The sequence below is a fragment of the Hippoglossus stenolepis genome, chromosome 13, assembly GCF_022539355.2.
Source record: "Hippoglossus stenolepis isolate QCI-W04-F060 chromosome 13, HSTE1.2, whole genome shotgun sequence".
In the NCBI taxonomy this organism is placed as follows: Eukaryota; Metazoa; Chordata; class Actinopteri; order Pleuronectiformes; family Pleuronectidae; genus Hippoglossus; species Hippoglossus stenolepis.
This window is the reverse complement of record NC_061495.1, coordinates 17057845-17078088: the sequence shown is the minus strand read 5'-3', so window position 1 is coordinate 17078088 and position 20244 is coordinate 17057845. Positions and strand designations below refer to the sequence as shown.

Sequence of the window (20244 nt, the reverse complement as noted above, 5' to 3'; positions counted from 1 at the left end):
TTATTATTATTAGTGGATTTTGTAGAAGTCGTAGTATATAAGTAATATATATATATATAGTAATATAATGATTATGACAGTATCTGAATTTTCTAAATTTACTGTTGTGTTATTTTCCTTTCATTTTAATGTGAGCTTTGTGATCGAGTGTACGTGATCAATAATTGTAGGTTAGGATTGTTTACGCTTTAGTATAGATGAAAATTCTTCCTTCTGTAAAATGACATTTCAAGTTTTAATCAATGAATCGTATCAGTATAATTATCAGTGACACCTGCTCTGACAGAATTTAAGGTATCTCTCATAAGAACAAAGTCACTTTCCGCTTTACTCCGCTATTTCAAACAAGAGCATAAAATCATTAAATTCAAGCAGAGCACTTGAGACGAGGAGCCACAAGCTGTGGTTGTTAGTTTATCCTTTTAATGTATGTTGGCCCAATGTTTAATTAATATTGGACTTGGAATACCTCAGTGCAATTGTGGAAAATGTAAACAGTCTCACAGTATTCAATGCAGTGACATTAAGGTGAGATCAGCTGAAGAACTACAAGCAGAGGTGAAGACACTTCCCAGTTTTCAGCATTATCTAAAAGTCAGCCATATGAAGGTTAATTGTAACAGGTCACTAACATGAATGTGACTGATGCAATGCAAGAATACTGGTTGTAACTGTATGTGAGTATGTAAAGAATGAAAATCCATGTTTCAGGGTAATTCACTGTGCGAGTTTCATTTTTAAGCATCATCTTGTCATTACAGCACCCACTGTCTTCTTCCACAAATAACTAATTTATCTACTTTCATTCTGTCCTGAAACTGATGTGTGATGGTTGCTCGTAACTTGTTTGTGGACACACTCTTGCCAAGATCAAGAGATAATTCTAAACATAAACCCTATTTAAACATTATCTAAACGCTGATATTTATACAGTATGCCATAGGAATGTTGTTTCACACTCATGCAAGGCAATTCTTGATATCTGTCTGAGGATTTGCTGGTATTTAGAGGTCCTGTGGTTAAAAGGTTAATGAGATAACAGTTGAAAAACAGCATTGAACTTATCTTATATAATCCTGTAAGGAAATAAATAGTCCTGTAGGACAGTTTCCTTTAGCCGGTTAAATGTCATTAGGGCTGGTGACTAAGTGGATGTCTTGGAATGAATAATCAGTCATATACTCTGTAAATAGTCCATCGGCCTTGTGGATATTGATCAGTCCTCTGTGACTAGTAGATTGATTTCTGGCATGGTAATTGATTAAAGGTAACCTGATTTTTAAAATATAATATTAGTGCATGTGAATATTTCTGTCACCATGTATTTACATGCTCCATCCAGGTGACAGTGGAGAGTCTTAAGTCCTTTTGGTGAAGCTGCTGTTCATACCGCACTTGGATTTTTCTTCTTCTTCTAATTCAAAGATAAAGAACAAGGGCACAAAATATTCTCAATCATCAGCTTGAGGCAAAAAAAACCCTGTGTTCTTCAAGGCCTTTCTGTAACTCTGCTGGCCTGGGATTAGATCTTGCTTGTGTTTTGCCTCCTCTGTAATCCCTCTCAGCAGTCTGCCTCAATAAAAGAAAAAAAAACACTGAGGGGTGTGGACAAACCAGTCAAGATAGAAAAAATACTACTAGAGCAGGAAGCCAAACAAATGTTTTGTAGGGCGATTTAAACCCGTCCCAAAAATAACAATCACCTTTCTTTTGAATGGAAACTGACATCAGATTCTAACTCGACCATGGCGTGTTTTTAACTCTTCATGTAGTAGCATGTGCCTCATTCAATTGAATCCTTTTTATGGATCATTACAGTGTTATTGGCTCGTTACTCGACTTAGTCTGAGAATAGTATTTGATACATATGAAAACAGTCTCATAGTGTTAAATGTGCAACCGAGTTTTAAAACAATCCCAATTTAGGGTGAAACTATGCTTCTCTTGTCTGTAACAGCCTGTGATTACGAGATTACAGATCTCTCCCGGTGTCTACGATTGAAGTTTTTGCTGATTCTTTTGCTGTTTTAAGTCTCAAACAAGAATATTACATAGTGAAACCTCACTTTATTGTCTTTAGTTTTCCTTCCTCTCCTGTCTCCTTCTCCTTGTTACCACGCTAGCTGAGTTTTTTCCCCTTAATTGTCCCCAGTTTGTAATGTAATTTTAGCCCGCTCTATGAATTATGCCCGCTTAATTTGATTGCCATGTGTGAGAATGTCTGTAAGATTATAGAGAGACAAAATGAAAAGGGCTTCTTGTGCTGTAACATCTGAAATTGCTGGCCAAGCATGTGATAATGTTTAGCAGAACCCTGACTATAAAAGTTCTTTTTTTTCTTTTTCTCCTTTTTTCTCTTGCTTTTACTTTAAGATAAATAATTTATGTTTTCATGGGATTAGGTTTTAGGGATGGTTTGCTAGAAAGCAAATTAAGAAACAACATGTTGCCATGTTTTCTAACAGTTAAGAAGTTCTGTGTGTGCCTGTGTGTGTGTGTGTGTGTGTATACACTTTTGTATAGTGTCTCGGGGCTAATGTGACCACCTCGCAGGCTTTGTGCTAAAAAGAGGTCAGAGGTCTCTGTTGTGTTTTCAGGGTGACCTGCTAGTGACTATTAGCCATTGATAAATGTGATGTCCCACAAGTGTGCGGCCGGACCCCTCCAAAGGGGGAGGTGTCATAACACGCCCCACACTAACCTCACAGCCAACCCCACCTCAAACTACACACACGCAAACACACACACTCTGCCCTGCTGACAGGAGCACAAGGGGGCAGCTGCTACAGATGTAGAGGGGGAGGGGAACCGAGGAGACATCAATGGAGAGTCTCTCTCTAGTGTGGAGTTCTCAGTGGGGCTCATTGTGTTCTCTAAAGACCAAGACAAGGGACTAGACCACATTAATATAGTAAGCCCTTAGTCTCTCACACTTTCTTTCAGGGTGTTGTGCACTTCGACTCTTCTTCAGTTGTTTCATGCATGTTCATAAGGAAGTGTGTGTTGCAGTCGTGTCAGTTTACATAGGTTGACATTTGCTATGAACTTTTTTCTCCCTTCACTCTGCTTTGTGGCTTATATGAATAATAATTTAGTGGTAGATGTAGTGTGATTTAATACTAGAATTGCACTCAGTAGAGCGTATACCTCCGCCAAGGCCCATCAGTCCCCTTAAATTATAACAAGCCTTATAGCTAAGGCAACATGACGTCTCTCAGCTACACATTGGTGGTAGTTGCAGGTTTGCAGTTCCATTTGTTACCATGCTGCACCTGAAAAAAACCTATGAAACCACATTGAAATCCACCAGATCCAGATTCTTAATTGGATCCAGATGAAATTGCACACACTCATCGATACCAATTCACTAAATATCAAGTTTTTTCATCAACATTCACACATAATTCTTTTGAACCAAAAATGTTGAAGGATGTCCTATCTTGCAATTGTAAAGAAAGTGAAAACAAATTCCTGGATACCCCCACTGATCCAGATCCACACCAAAGATTAACGGGTTCATCCCTGACCCTTATCCATCAGGTAGCTTTTGTGAAATCTTGCTAACAAGCAAACAAACACACACACACACACACCCACAAACGCAGACTAAAACAACCTCCTTGGTGAATATGTAGTAATATGTAGTAATGATGAGCATCCTATAGTTCTCCTATAGAGCATTTTAGGCAACACCTAATGCTACCATGATAAAAGGTGATTTCAATGTGTAGCACTCGCTCAACAAGAATTAAAAAATTCTCCGGTTGCAATTTGACATGTTCACTGTGAGCTGTTAGTTTAATGTTAGTCTCCTGCAGCACACCGGTGCTTATGCATGGTTTAGTTTCACCCCTGACTTTAATTAATGTTTTGGGGTAGAATTTAGTCTTTTTAAATTCTTGAATGCATGTCTGGATTTGAGCTGTTGCCACCGTCTATTTCCCCATCATTTGTAGAGATGCAGTCCCATGTCTTGTGTTGTGAAGTGCTACCTTTTGGGTTGCATGAGGGGGGGGGGGGAATAAAACTCCTCCTTGAATAAGAAGCAGCTGAGTGTAACAGCCATCTATGCATGCAAGTCTTCTCAACATGAAATCAAATTACATTGAACTAAAACTGCCCCAGCGTGGCAACTTTGCAGCCGGGTTACCCCGCTGTGCCAAACACCACGACACATGACACTGTGGCTCTTGTTCAGCTCGACTACTGGAGGACAAGGGGAGAGCCCCGCTCGGACTCGGCGCTCCTAATGAAGAGATGCATTATGATGTGATTTCATTTGGGCCTACAGGAAAAGTTGCAGTGGATCACAGAGCCGTCTGAGTAGCGTAGCTCATTTGTGTAGTAACATGTGACTTGTGTTTTCGTGAGTCATAAGGGTCTCCTGCCTAATGGAAGGCAGTGTGTGCTCATGTGACGGTGACACAATGCCGGATGGACCGTATAGTATTCAACCAGAGCTCAGCCTGGCTACTGCTTTTACTCATCAGTATATTTTAATCTTGTTTTTGTCATAGTGAAACTAAGCAAACGATATTTCTGCTCATGTTATCAATAGGGTTTAGATGTACAAGAGGTTTTTGACCGAATGCAAATCTGCAAGTCCTGCATGTGTGTATCTGCAGATATTAGCGCATGTGTGCATGTGAATGTGTGTGTTTTGTCTTTGAGTACTGCATCATGATCTTCCCTATGGTCACGGTGGTGTTTTTGCTGGCTCATCCCTGCCTCTCCACATGCCTGTTTAACAACACAGAGCTCCTCCTTACTGGCTTCCTGTCCAAACCAGTTTATCTGTAAACAAGTGTGTTTTTTTCCTCTCCGCCCCATTGTCCACACCACACCAGAATGCATACACAATGGGCGCCCTCTCTCTCACAGGCAGCTTTTGTACTGCAAAGTAGAAAACATCATGTTTTTTACTACAACACGCAGCTACAGCGCTAAGAAATAACATGCTTCTTATAAATATAAAGTTTCAAAAAGATTACCGTGAAGGAAAAAGTTGAATGTATCTGTAATTTTGTCAATGTTTTTCATAGGTAAGTAGAAATAATAAGTTGCGTTCAAAGATAGGTTCTTATAAAAAAAAGAAAAAGAAGAACAACTGATGGCAGGTTGCAGTTAATTCTTTTTCCAGTGAATCCTGGTGGAGTCAACTACTGGTATAGCAGGATAATGTTATGTATTGTTATTATGTGTGCGTTGGGATGAAATGGCTGTCTCTGTTTACCTTGCTCGAGGTTCACTATGCTACTGTAGATATTTTAAGAGCAGGGTCATAGTGGCAAAGCTCAGGCTGTCCGGCCTTTGGTGATAAATAGCAGTAATGTGTGTGTATGTGGTTTTGCCAAGCTGGACCTAAAGTGAGAAGACGTGGTTATGACACAGAACGTGTCTCCTTTAAGCTGGAGAACCAAGTCGCTTTGAAAGGTGCAGACAACAAATCAGTCAAATGTCAAAGAAAATGGCCGGCCACAGAAAAGGAAACTTACTTGAAAGTAGAATATCACTGAGTGGAGCACATACCTCTGCCAAGGCCAAACAATCCTACACATGTCTGTCTAGCTCTTCTAATAGAAAAAGAAAAAGGAAGTAGTCTGATAATCTGTACAAACTCATCGACCTCTGCAACATAAATGTCTGTTTTTAAAACCAGGATCCTTAAAAATTCATAAAACCTGGTACTGGCCCTTTGATTTAATCTACACCAAATTTGCATGGGTTCTTTCTTGGCCCATGCCAAGTTCTGCAAAGTTTGGTGCAAATTGGTTTTGCATAATCCCGCTGACAAAAAAACAAACAAACAGACATAACATCCTTGGCGGAGATAATTAGAGAGGGCCATATGATGTCACAGCAATTTTAGATAAAAAAAAGCAGTGTCCTCATTTACACTGTGGAAAATAAACCAATACAGAGGGTTTTTCAAATGATATGATCGAGGAGAGGACAGAAAGAGAATACAACTGATAACCTGACGTCTGTGTTAGTCACTTTACCTCAGTGATTCGGAGTCAAACCTCTGTTGCTTTTTGTTCCCTGATGTCATTGGGTTCACATCCCCTTGGCCTTGGTACTTGTTGACCTAATAATACACATATAAGAGATATTCTGCTTCTGTCATCTATAGCTGCAATAATGTGTTTTATTTGGATATTATATGACTGTTTTTGAACTATTGTGTTAAGATAAAGACCCATTTCAGTAGACAGTCACAGTGTTTGTATCACGTATAGTTTAAAACTATTGCTGTGCAGCGCTGTTCCGCACCCACAGGACTATATGTATATGTGTGATTTATATGGAAAACAGTTTTTATACAATTTGCTATAAAAGATGTTTTGAAATCTAAATTGGGAATAGTGTGTTTGTGTGTGTACATTTTAAAAGTGTTTTCACTCACTTACAAAAACACATGTTAATTTGTACATAGGACGCCCCCTGGTAAGGAAAAATCAGTGAGTGAAAGTGTAACAGTAGTGAGCCAACACAATTTAATCTGGGTCATCTGCAGAACAGTGCATTTTAAACCATGAGGCCAATGGCAACTCTCAATCATTGCTGTTTTGCTGTGGATAACTATTCATATGGTCCAACAGACATTTATCACACTAACAGACACAGGCCTGTGGAGTGTAGACATTTTTATCCACAGGTGGTAAGAAACTTGACAAAATGATAATGTTTGGTACAAGGTTAAGTCAAAGAATGGATGCACCTAAAATGCATATTATGTCTAAATTACAAAGACACCACAGTGCTGTGTGTGGGTGTGGTTTCTGCCAAGCTCCTCCTAAAGTTATGACAGAAAGTTTCATTAAAGCTGGATAACCAAGTCCCTTTGAAAGCTGCGGAAATCAAATAAGTAAAAGTGCATTTAATGCTTATGTTGTTCTCGATTGATAGTGACTGTAGAATCTAATGATGCCTGACTTTCATGAACCTATGATTTCTCTCAATATTATACCACAGACTTTTGTGTTGTGTGACTTGTCAAAGCTGCATGTTGTTATTTGTGCTTCTGCACAGTGGTGGCATTAATTTCACGAATCCAAAAATGCAGTTTTCAATTAGTTTTAGAGGTAAAGTTTGAGTGAAAGTCGGCAATCATTGCTGTTTTGCTGTGGATTACTTCATAGATGTGGTCCCATAGAAATGTATCACACTAACAGACACAGGCCTGTGGAGTATAGACATTTTTATCCACAGGTGCTAAGAAACCTGACAAAATGATAATGTTTGGTACAAGAATAAGTCAAAGAATTCATGCACTTAAAATGCAAATACAGTAACGTGTATGTTTGTATTCCAAATACACCACAGTGCTGTGTGTGTGGTTTTTGCCAAGTGAGAAAAAGTGGCTATGACACGGAATGTTTCCTTTAACCAAGTCTATTTGAAAGCTGCGGATACAAAATCAGTAAAAGTACATATAATGTTTATCTAGAGGTATTGTGATGCCTGACTATAGATGATTTTTGATTTCTCATAATATTCTGCCATAGACTTTTGTTTTGTGTGACTTGTCAAAGCTGCATGTTGTTATTTTTGCTTCTGCATAGTAGTGGCATTAATTCAAATTAAATAAAAAACTAGTTTTAGCCAATCATTGCTACTTTGCTGTGGATTACTATAGATGTGGTCCCACAGGCATTTATCACGCTGATAGACACAGGCCTGTGGAGTGTAGACATTTTTATATGTTTGGTTCGAGATTAATACTAAGAATTGATGCACCTACAGTGCATATAACATGTATGTCTGTATTGAAAATACCAAGTGAGAAATAGTGGTTGTGACACAGAACATTTCCTTCAAGCTTAAGATGAGCAAAAGTGCATTTAATGTTTATGAGGGATTGTGACTATAGAACCTCATGATGCCATTAGAATAGGCTTCCCAGGACTTATGATTTCTCTCAATATTCTACCACATAGTTTTGTGTTGTGTGACTTGTCAGAGCTGCGTGCATCTGCACAGTGGTGGCATTAATTCCACAATTTAAAGACGCCGTGTTAAAATAGTTCTTGTAGTGCAATCTGAGCAGAAGTGGCCGCGGCACGCGAGGGGTTAACGCGCTGCGGTGGCCTGCGAGATCATTCGAGAGTGCATTTTCACCGGCCAATCAGCGGCGCGGAATCCACCGCCCGCTCGGCCAATCGCGGCGATGGGAGGCTCTATCGAATTTGAATGAGGAGTGTATCTTTCGGCGCCATTTTCGAGTGAGCAGCGATCGGCTGAGCAGCTGCGGGGAGAAGATGCTGCGAACACGGAGCCGCCGAGACGAGCCAGAGCCAGAGGAACCGAGCGCTCAAAATCCAAACTGCGCCTTTCCCCCCTTCTTCTTCCCCCTCAAAGCAAAGGGAGACCGCGCGTTTTCAACAGAGGTAACTACCGACACAAGCCGCTCCGTGTGGGTTTAGTCGGACGATGTGAGCAGGACTGGAGGGGGGGAGGAGGACTACGTGGAGAGGAGACCGACCGTGGCGGGGAGACGTTAGCCATTTGGCCAGCTTGTTCCACTCCGAGCTGCTAGCCTGCTAGCTTAGCGTGCTAACACACAGAGAGGGGCTTCGCACTTTGCTGCGCTGTAACGGTAAAAAAAAAAAAGAAGCGCCCATACTGTCTTTTTTAACCGGGACGTGAGGGAAGATATGAGAGGGAAAATATTTATTCTTATTTTCTACACGGGAGACACTTCAAGTTGCGCATTATTCATCAAAGTTGAAGTGAAACGTACTATTTTTTTTCCCTCCCCAGTTTTGAGCGGGAGGTGCAGAGGCAGCCAGGCTGGAGCGGAGCAGCAGCTCGGGCGGCAGTGTCAACACATGCACACGGTACCTCCACCGGCCTGGGAGGGAAAATAAAAAGCCCAACGAGGGGCAGACACAGTGCCTTTTGTGGTAACTTCATTTTTTTTTTCTTCAACCAGGCTTGTTAGCGGAGGCAGATTTTTTTTTTTCCTGGTGAATGGTTGTGACGTTATGTTCCGTTTCAAGCGTTTTTGTGTGTGTGGTTGTTATAAAGAAAACACCTAAGTTGGTCATTGATGTTGCAGCCAGTGATGACTTTAATTTTTTATTTTTCTGAGTGGTTGGTTGTTGAGGTGTGTGCAGTCTTAAGGTTACTGACAGCTCTTGTATTAATGCAACCTGGATTAATAATTAACTTAACCTCACCTAGTGTTAAGAGCCGGCCTCGTGTTTGTACGTGTAAACACGTTTGAATATGTAGAAATTATCATCGTGGCTCTCGGCCAAGTGACAACAGCCATAGGTGGCAACTGATGATGGTTCAACTTTAACAGCCTGTTAAACGGCAGACGAATGACTCATAACCACTAACGATGCAGTAAAGTGGAATCAACGTTAGTAAATAAAAATGATATTTATTGTTGTGGGGCTGTGGTGTTTTTTGGTTCGGAGGATTTTCAGTCATTGCCTTCTGTGTCATTCAGCCGTTTTTTTTTTTTGCCTCGCTCCACTTTCCGTGTGCTATGATTAAATTCATCTACGTGTACATTAAAGGGGGAATCTAATCGGTTTAGGAGGGAAGTGACAAAACGGACCTGGTCATTAGTTACTGCAGGGGTTGCATGTATGATATTTTATTCTGCCTTGTGCTTCTCCTCACGAACATGACTACTTATCTATTAAAGCATTAGGGAGGAAAAGACAGGCTCCGTATAATTGTGCGTCTAAACCCGCCCCTTTTACGTCCTTCGAGCACAGATCGGTTTAATGTGTTACATAATTCGAGGCCTTTCCTATCTTCTACATGGCTGCTTTTATTCAAACACATAATCAGATACATTTGTCAAGTATCATGTTTGAACTTCTACATCAAAATGATTCATTTTAACCTCATTGAGAACAAGGGGCCGAGGGCAGCCACTTCTGTCCAGTTTCCCATGGAAGATGTGTTTCCTTGGCATGTCACATCTGACAGTGTAGTACTCAATGTATACGTAATAGCATTTCCCCAGATTTGTTATTTTCACATTCACACTCTGCAAAGACTTGCGCTTATACTTTGATTACATATGCATGACCCAAATGATAATGTAACCAAATATCATAGTTTTGAGTATAGCTGTCTTGAATGAAGTCACAGATCTTATCTGTAGTGTAATAGTTGTTGCAGACATGGGACAGCTTTTTCACTATTAAACCTCATTTCCATATAGTTACATTCATTTTTGAGGGTATTTAGTTGAAGGGAAATTCACTGTATGGTAAGAGGGAGAGATCTTTTCACTGCCATACACCCGAGTTAAGATGTTGAGGAGGAAATTATTGTACTAAGAGACCTGATGTGTCACAGACAAAAATATTTAATCTGTAGGTGTGTGAAATGCAATGAGTAGTATGATGACTAAAATTGTTACAGGCAAGTGATTCGGCTTTAGAAAAAAATAAAATAATTTGTTGCTGTACACCATGTGGTGTATTTCAAATTAATGGGTTGTTCTCTACATTACTGGTGTAGGTATGTGGTTTTTCATGCTCCTATGTGAAAAACACAAAAAAAGCACATCTTTACAATCTATTCAAAAGGAAGTATTTTTAAAAAATGTCCATATATTTGGGTAGAGTGGGTATAACTGGGGGTGTAAAATATATTTATTTTTAATTTATTATAGAACGGACTTTTAAGAAATGGCTGTTAGGACAGTGGTGTATGTAGCATGTGTACTCAACAATTCAAATAAGTACATTTGCCTCCTTATTTCTTTGTTACAGTCCAAATTGTATGCCAGACTTTTCATGGTGTAATTTCAGCCAAATTGCCATAAGCACTTTAAAAGATAGGAAGTCAAATGATTCACTGGGTCAGTTTATTTGTTAAAATGGAAACAAATGACTATAATACACTTCATAGAATGTACTGGATGTTTCAGTTGAAACGGCATCAGAGATGATTAAATACGAGTTTCATTAAATTGATGGAAACATTTTATCAGTTTTACATTATCAACTACAGTGTGTACCTATTGTTATTAAAACCTACAGATTTTAATTTGTAGGTATAATCTCTAGAAGGTCGGAGGTAGCGTTTTGTCAAAGTGAAATTTTAAGATTAAGAGTTTCTTAGTTTTATAATGCATGTCTGTTGTGCTCATACAGGTGAAATAGTTAGCTCTTATTCAGTTGAAGGAGGATTACAGAATTGTTGACTCTGTGTTTATACAGTTGTCGGATTAGTGGTGTATTTTAACAGTTTTTATTCCTGTGTTGCCTACAGTTAATCTCCTTTTAAATGCTACAGGTCTGTGACTCCCTCCATTTTCTGCTATTTGCCTTTTCAATATTTTTGTACAGCACCGTTGTGCTGTTTCAGACTGTTAGCATGACATTCTGTGACTCATCATTCTGTCTTCTCAGACCCCTCCGGCAAAATGGGCTCCCACCCCCATTTCCTGGTGAAACTGTGCCTCTCTTCTTGTACTTGCTCTCATGTGTTGTAGCCAGGCTACAGAGAACCCCCACCCTTCTCTTCCTTCTTTCTGCACCACTCAGCACAAACTTTATAGTATTCAAATTTGCTGTGATGGGGAAAGGTTTTCACGGCCCGTGTTGGTTATTTTCCAGGCGGTGGCTTTGGTTTTGGTTCTATGACTGAGCGGTATTAAATAGAACCTGTCAAATGGTTTTATCTGCATTTGTCAGTTCCCTCGTAGACATCATTTTAATCCTGGAATAATCTAAATAGTAGTGATTCTAGGTAAACCTTGAGTTCATGGGATATTCGGTGAAAAGAAGTGTTTATTTATTCTGGTGTGTTTAACCATAAAGTTGAGGCTGATAACATTAGTGGCAGCAGTGCAGAATATGAGGGTGCCAAGTCCTTGCATGCTTCTTACAAGCATATGTTTTGCATTGGCTTTGATGTTTGCATACAGTATGAACTGCATCACTATGGTGCACAGGGCTTTACACCTGTTTCGTTAAATGAAAATACTCTTTTAAAGTAGTTTATGGTGATGGCATTAACAATTTTGGAATAATTGTCAACTTAACTGCTGTTATGGTTTGTGTATACTTAACCACATTTCGGTAAATTGAAATAGTCAGCAAGATAATCGTTTGTGTATGGGGGGCGGGGGATTCAAAGGTCAAACGCTTTTCTAAAAATCTGATCTTTTGTCCGGTTTCATTCAAAGGTTTTATTTATTTTTATTTTATTTTAGAAAATTATTTATTTATTCTGTATCTGCAGAAATACTTTTGAACTCGTACAGTGTGTTCAAAATGAACACGTTAGCTGTTACAGCGCTGTTGAATTCTCTGCTTGATAATTAAATTTAATTAAAATGTGGTAATATGATAACCTGCAATAGCACTGGCAGTAAGATTTGATATAGCAAGACGATTCCTCCTCTGACTAGACACACATGGGCTTCTAATTTCTGCGGCTCTAGTCATTTTTAACCCGAGAGTGTAAAATTTATATTACAATATTATTGCGTGAGTGATTAGATTGAAGAGACTTAAATATTGGTGGCTATGTATTCCTGTATTATTTGCCCTAACTTGGGTAAGCAGATGAAACCTCAACCCCTGCTCTAAAGTCAGGCAGTGTGCTTGGTTGCACAGAGCTCAGATACTTTTACACTGTGTGACCAACGATTTCTCTTGTTGGTTCAGTTTTTTAAAAGTGTGATTCAGACAGATAATTTGGTATATTTCCAACAGTAATATTGGCACTAATATTTTTGGATTTACTGAGGTAACTTAAGTTTTTCTGCTCGTGTGTAAATGTCACTGTGTACAGCTGGTGTTAGGTAGGTCAAGTCTAGCAAAGGAATTAGGTGAAATCAAAAAAACTATTTTTAATATTTGTGTGACATTTTCTAAAATGCACACAAAAGCCACAACTCCCTTTTCTTAAATATCTATTTTTTATTTATTTGTGTTTATGTGCTAACTCAGTCAACAGTGTAACGAGAATCATTGGGAAGCTTTATTATTTTAGTATAAAAGATTTTGTGGGTGTTTAATTCTACAATGTAAACCAGAGTAATGTCGGTATCTGAATTAAACCTAGTTATAGGCATTTATAGTATAGTAAACTATAGTGTGTGTTTGTGAATGAGTGTATGGGTGTGCCGTTCAATTCTCACACTTTGCTTCCTCTTTTTCCCCTCTTGCTAATGTCTGTATGCACATATAACTTGCAGTACTACACACTTTACATGGATATTATTTCAGCCTTACTGGTTAATCTGTAAATAGTGCTTCACTGCAATGAAAAAAAAAACGTTGTGGCAGTCATGTTAAAGGTTTTGGTAGTTAATAAAATTGATTTTTTTGAGATGGTTGTAACTATGCTCTTTTATAGTTTAATGCTTTTGGTCAAGTGTAAATCAGGACCTTGTGTACTTTTGAAATTGCATCACAGTGTGCTTTGTCTGCATCCTGTTTATTGCTGCTCTGTCTTTCGTGGCAGTTGGAGGAAGCTTGAGATTGTTCAAGTGAAGTTGTAAATAACGGGAAATTATTTTGATGAAGAATAATAAGTAATATTAATTATACGTTAAAATGCTTTTTTTTTTATACAGAAGGAACTGCAATTGTGTGTTCACTTAAAATATTTCACCACACACACTGGTGTGTTAGGGTTGATGTGAAAGACACTGCTGTTGGTCTTAAAATTTGCTCCACACTTTGATTGGAAATGCTCAAATAGAGGCTTTGACTATTATTAAATCTTATAAGATGTGCCCTTTCATAAGCCATGCTCCAAGTGACTAATTGAAAGCAGTACAATGAATCATTAATCACTACTCTCCGTGTTAGATGTATGAGTGTGCTTTCAACAGCTGGTTTCAGATAATAGTTAAAAATACTTTCCCTTGGTTTTATAATTGAAATTAATTTCATTTGAATTTTTATTTCTTATCCTGGTTTTCAGATAGTTTTATTTATATTGTGTACCTTGGGTGTAAAGAGTCCCTCTGTCACAGTGACACCTGACAGTAAATGGAGGGGGTGGTGTAAACATGTGGAGTGAAACAATTACGGAGGTCACTCCTGCATATCTGCTGAAAATGTCCTGTGTTATTCAGTTGTTGATCTGCAGGTTTGTGTTTTGTCAAGTTTCGCAACTTTTCCATTATTCATTTGACAAGATACGGCTGCAGATTCCAGGGAATCTCAGTCACTCTTCCTGTGTCTGTGGTTTTCCTAACAGGTTTTTCTAAGTTTGACACCAACCATTACAGTTGTGATGTTTGTATGCAACAGAGCAGTGCTTCACAGGTAGCATCCTTGTTCTACAATGAACAATCACATTATTCACCACCTCCTGTTTTGCATTTAGACTTAACACACAAAGTGTTTATATTAGACGGTGAGATACATTTGTTTCCATATTATTTTCATGTCATCACTACCAACTGCTTTTTTATTATAGAGGAACTGGTTTTGTATTCGCTTTTACGACTGGAGAGATCACATGCTGCCCCAGTGGACGATGAAAAAAATTGTCACATCTAAAGTTGTGGCACAGTGAATATAGAATATTTTTTACTGTGTGTTGTGGTGCCATACACAGGACAACGATTTTGCTGGCCTAACACCTGGTGTTTGTCTGGCTTAAAATTTACATGTGATGGATTTTTAATTATTTGTGTAGGACTGTTTTTGCACAGTAAATCTACTTTTACAGTCACTTTATCTTGGACTAATGGAAGGCTATATATACTCTGAAACAAGTATTAATCAGTAATTGTTATGACTGACAAACTTGGTGTCTGTGTCTGCATATATTACATTTTTTAGTAGCTTGTTTCCATGCTCCGTTGACTTATGGTAGAAATCGTTATAAATACAATAAGGAACTCAAATTTGCATGGATGTTTTCATGTGGATAGATGTGATTGCCAGTCAGGTTTTATTTCCCCCACAGCCAAGGATGTCAAAGCAGATCTCCCTTTAGTTTGTGCTTATACAGGCAGAAGACGCAGACTAGAAGAGGCCAGCCCAGACCACTTGATGGAGGTGATAGGCTGTCATGTCCAGGTCCTTATACCCGATGGGGTGTAGGAGGTTACTTGACCCTCAACCTTGGGGTCAGGTGACTCTTTGAGGCCATTGTTTGAGGAGCAAATGTTGTAGGAATGGGTTAAAAGGCTGAGCTGTGAAGGTGACATGTCCGGGCATGCTTCCTTAAAGGAAAGTGAGGAAAAATAGGGAGAGGTTAGAGTCCTTGATGGGAACAATTCAACTTATACTTATAAAGAAATTGTCTGCTTAAAAGAAACGTACACAACTTACCTGGTGAGTTCCTTTTGTGTGCGTTTGTTTGGTAATTTATAATGATGGACGGAGTAAAGTAGTTGTTTCAGGACTGATTTGGTTTAATTCATTCAGTATTGTCTGGGCTTGACATATAAGACAGGCAAATGATGCGTCGAGGTTAGTGGAAATTGTGTGTTTCTCAGGTTTTTTTCTTTGGGTCATAAGAACATGCACCCACAAATAAATAAATAAAAAATACCGATACACCTATAATTACCTCCACCAAGGGGAGGTCATATTTTTGCCTTTGTTTGTCAGCAGGATTACGCAAAAAATACTGAACAGATTTCCATGAAAGTTGGTCGGAGGATGGGACACGGGCCAAGAAAGAAATCATGGAAAGGGACTAATCCAGGAATTTTTTTTTTCAATTTCTTTAAAGTTGCCACATAGTTTATTTATTTTTTTTTACATTTTTACAAAATTTCTTGGGGAATAATTCGTGGATCTTGATGAAAAAGAATCTGGCATATTAAGGGAATTAAAATCTGAGTAGGAGACGGTTGGTGCTTAGCGAGGCTATGAGTGCCATTCTAGTTGATGTTAGAAATGACAGGTGCCCCTATCCATCCCCAAGTTTCCAGAAATCATGTCTTCAGATTTCTTATTGTCTGAACAGTTTATCCGATGTTTCAGTTTAGAAAGATAAAAGGTGAACATCCAAATGATTGGGAAGATGAACAGATGTTTGGCCTTTTTTTAATCTAACAAAACATTTTGTGACTTTTATAATTGTTTACTTTTTGATTGCTCATATCATTTTACTAGGCACTGCTTCCAACACCTGACTTTGCTCCCTCTTTTTTGCCCAGGATATGAGGCACTGGACAGGTGATGTGGACCATAGTATCCCAAGACTATTACATGGAGATTTGTCACACCCCAGAGATCTGATGTTAAGTGAATCAACCAGTACAACATGTGTTGGCTGAGGCATAATTATTTGACTTTTTGATAAGCCTTTGCAGGACCTCTGCGACAATTTAACAGCATTAGTTGTTAATTAGCATAATTTCCGTATACATGATTTGTTATTTACTAGTTACACCAAATTTAGCAAAGGTCATGCCCAATTTGTTCAAAAGATGATTTTTAGATGCTGACTTTAATTTGTAAATTTGGTTTCAAATTTAAACTCTTGATGAAGTGCTTCATTTTCATACCAAACATCTTATAACAGGTTTTTTTGTATGCTATCGTCGTAAGATATTTTTATGCTGTGGTATAAATATTGTCCGTGATTAAAGGTTCAGGCTCCAACTCATTAATTTGAAAACGGGGGGAAAAGCACACTGCACACGCTGGTCCTGACTGTCCTCTCAAGTGTCTGAGTGTGGACAGAATTGTTACACCCGTGTTCTCCACCTTTGTTTGTCAACATATTTCAGCTGTAATCATTAAGGTTTATCACCAAGAATCTGCAAAAATCTACAAATTTTTAATCTCTTCTTGACCTGCTTGCACCGAATATTAACTGAGATAAGCAACAACTTGTATATGCTGAAGCTTTTGTTCGGGGATGAATGTACAGCAAGTAAAAAGGGCACTGGAGGTGTAGTTAAAACTTGTAGGCTTCATAGAATAATAAATTAACGATTGCAGTTTATTTAGCAACATACCATTTTCTAAACTAAATCACAGGTCTTTGACTTCTGGCCCATGCACATTTTATCAGTTTATTGTGCCATCTATCAGTGAACTTGTTTTGTTGCATGTTAACACAATTAAGAGCCGTGACCAATTTGGTGTTTGTGGGAAACCTCCAGAGTAAACAACAAAATGTTTCTACAGTTACAAAATTGTAATTATTTTCTTTTCTCAAGAACATGAATGAAATGCCCTTTTCTTTTTTTGTATAAGTTTTCACAATATGTGCTGTATTTATTTTATATCTTTTTGAGGGACGTATGCACGTTAGATGTCATTAGATTGAGGCTCTGTCCATTTTAGACCAAGGTCATGATTACAGGTCCATTGAGACCTCTAGTGGCAACACAAGCTGGACCCAATCTCATGCATGATTACTATCAAGATTCAGTTTAACACGTTTATGCACAAACAAGGATTTGCTTTTTTTGTTTTTTGTTTTTTGTATTATAAACAGTAGTCACTCACAATAGCCAAAATAAAGGGCTAGTATTTTGAGGAGGTACCATTGAAATGGTTCAGTTGTCCCATATGAGGTCATGTTTTTACATTTTGTAATCTAAGGTTTTTTTAACATAGTACAGATGTTTCGGTTGAGTGCAACGGTGAAGTGATTATATTTGAACCCAAGCGTTCTCAACTGTTATTGAGATTCTCTCTCTGACAAGTCACCATCTTTTTAAACCTGGTCAAATCTGTCAATAGCACCAATGTGTTATAAGGGCATGAAGGATGTCATAGTATTACAGTGGTAAACTGACAGTGACTTAATTCTGATGCAAAGTGCCGACTGATAATTTTTTCCCTTTTGTTTATGCAGAGCTTAGCCAACACTGATTCTATTTTTTATTTTTTTACCTTATGTAAAATCATTTCAACTTTTGGCTATGCCACTCCATTTTTCAAATTGGCAGTCAATGATGTCTTTCACCCCCAAACATAGTTGTTTCTGCTAAAAAACAATCTTGCAATATTGAACTGTATAGCGAAGGAGTCTGCACAAGTGCTTGGACAGGAGTGTGAAATTACTTGAATATGCTATATATCCGGTATCTGGACTTAAGTGTGGACACCAGAACCCGTTGGGGGTAAGGTTGGATAAAAAATGTTAATGATTTTGGGGTTAGATTTGGTCACATTGGCTGAGCTACCACATAGTTTTTGTCACTGCAGTAAACAAAATTAAATTTTTTTAGAAAATTGTTTTTCTGATTTTGGAAGTACTTGACAGTGCTCTGACCTCAACACCATTGGAAGCAGACATTGAGCCACATATCTCTCAACATCAATGTGTGATCTCACATTTTGGCTTAATTGGTCCAAACCTCGTCAGTGAGGTTCAAAATATTTTTAAATGCTTTCCCAAAAGAGTTGAGACTGTAACAACAGCTAAGATTGAAACATTCTGGTGTCCACTTAGTTTTGGTTATATAGTGCATTGACATTGAGTACTGTCTTTACTGAGTACTGTCTTTTTTGTCTGTGTTTCAGATGGAGATCCTGTTTTTCTGAAACTTCTGCAAGTCTGCAAAAGACACTGACCATCTGAGTGTCTTTTAGGTAGATCCATAATAGGTAATAAGTATTTACCAGTGTCTGAACATGTGGTAAAGACTTAAGGCCTGGAAGACGGAGAAGAGTGTGCAATCACAAAGATGAGAGGATTTGGAAGCGGAGCGTCCAGGACAGCAGATCTGGTGATGCTGTAGCAGCACGGAATGGTTTGTGGGTTGTACTGAGATGCAGGCCATACTGTGCTGCAGCAGTAAAACCGGAAATTACAACCTGGATGTCACCGTACACATTCCAACCTTTTTCACTGTTTACAATCACATCTGCATATACAGTAGTCTCCATCGTCTGAAGTGATACTACAGAGTTGTTCCTGATATCAAAAGTGATCACCCTCATCTGCTGGTCGTTTTACTGTAGCAGCACGTAAATATTGGAGTTAAGACTTTTGCTGAAGCCTCCAATATTGATCGTGCTGCTGTAGCAAAACTGACCACTTGCATCCAGTGCAGCTAACGGTGGCTTTTCTCACAGGTATGTTGTTTACTCACCAATTGTATTTGACTGTTAAAACATGTAAAGGTCTTATTTTTACGTTTCACTGTTCTGTCTGTGCACTTGCAAAAATAAAAAAATTTAATCGGATTTTGTCTGTTGTGTTTTGAGGGGGAGTACCAAACTTTGGCATCTGTTTATCTGAATACTGTGTATTTAGCAGAGTAGTTTTCTATTTACATTATTCTATGATTGTACTTTTTATTCTTGTAAATATCATCTTCAAAGACGAACAGGCGCTCATCACGGCCCGTGTGGCCTCGATGCAACGCTGCTGGGATGTCCGGCCTGTTCAACACGATCAGTGAGAACAGACAAGAGTCGCTGCGGGTCAAATTCACGAGTCGTTATGTTATATATTATACACGTAAAATATTCTCCATCAATTTTTAACTGCCATTCTGTTTATATAGGTCAAGGTATATTTTCTTTTTAAGGTATTTGAGAAGATCGGTTTAGGCCCAATCACCAGGACGCTCCGTTATGTCCGTTCGCTCGATACAAAAGACAATCCCTTTGGATTATTTGCTTCTCTCTTCAGTCCGGTGATATATTTTGATGTGCACCGCTGTAACGAAAGACAAGATGTCCTCTAAACGCGAAAAGCCTCCATTTTAAATTCGTGTGCGCCTCTCCACAGGACACCCGACGATGATCGTCCCAAACCAGATGTATCTAATAAAATAAATAACCAAATTCATGTTGTCCCACAGGCTTACGGGCTTTTGGGATAATGTGAGATGACCGCTGTTTTCCGGTTTTACTAGACTTTTGGAACGTGAGCTCCAGGTGAACACGGTCAAATAAAAAGAGAGGAAACTGACGGAGTGTTTACACCAGTCTTTGGTTTTATATTAAACATAACGTACTTTTGACACTATACATGACTTTAGAGATTAACTTTTTCATGGTCACCTCTGATATATTCTGACAACCGTTATATTATTTATCAGTTTTCCTCCATTTGGCCTCGTGGGCCTGTTTAATCGATAATTCCAAATATCCGTATTTTCTGTGTAACTGTAATTATAAATTACCCGGAATACGAAATTGGGACGGTAGCCGTTTTACAAATGTAAAAAATACATTATATATAAACACATTCGGGGTTTTAATTTTATATATCAAACGAGAATTAGTCTAAATATAATATATACTATTTTTACTTAACATTAGGGTTACAAGGTGGACTTAGAAATAAAAAAGAAGAAACTGAGTGTGTGTG

The 20244-nt window shown here is 38.5% G+C and overlaps 1 long non-coding RNA gene across 2 annotated transcripts; it reads left to right on the top strand.

Moving 5' to 3' along the window:
• The first annotated feature begins 108 nt into the window (after positions 1-108).
• On the top strand, positions 109-19109 carry LOC118119753. Of its 2 annotated transcripts, none has more exons than XR_004698124.2 (3): positions 109-8390; positions 8764-8906; positions 18444-19109. It is a non-coding gene; the product is annotated as an uncharacterized LOC118119753 (long non-coding RNA). The 2 variants fall into 2 exon arrangements; XR_004698123.2 differs by having other exon boundaries at positions 16118-19109.
• The last annotated feature ends 1135 nt before the right edge of the window (positions 19110-20244 follow it).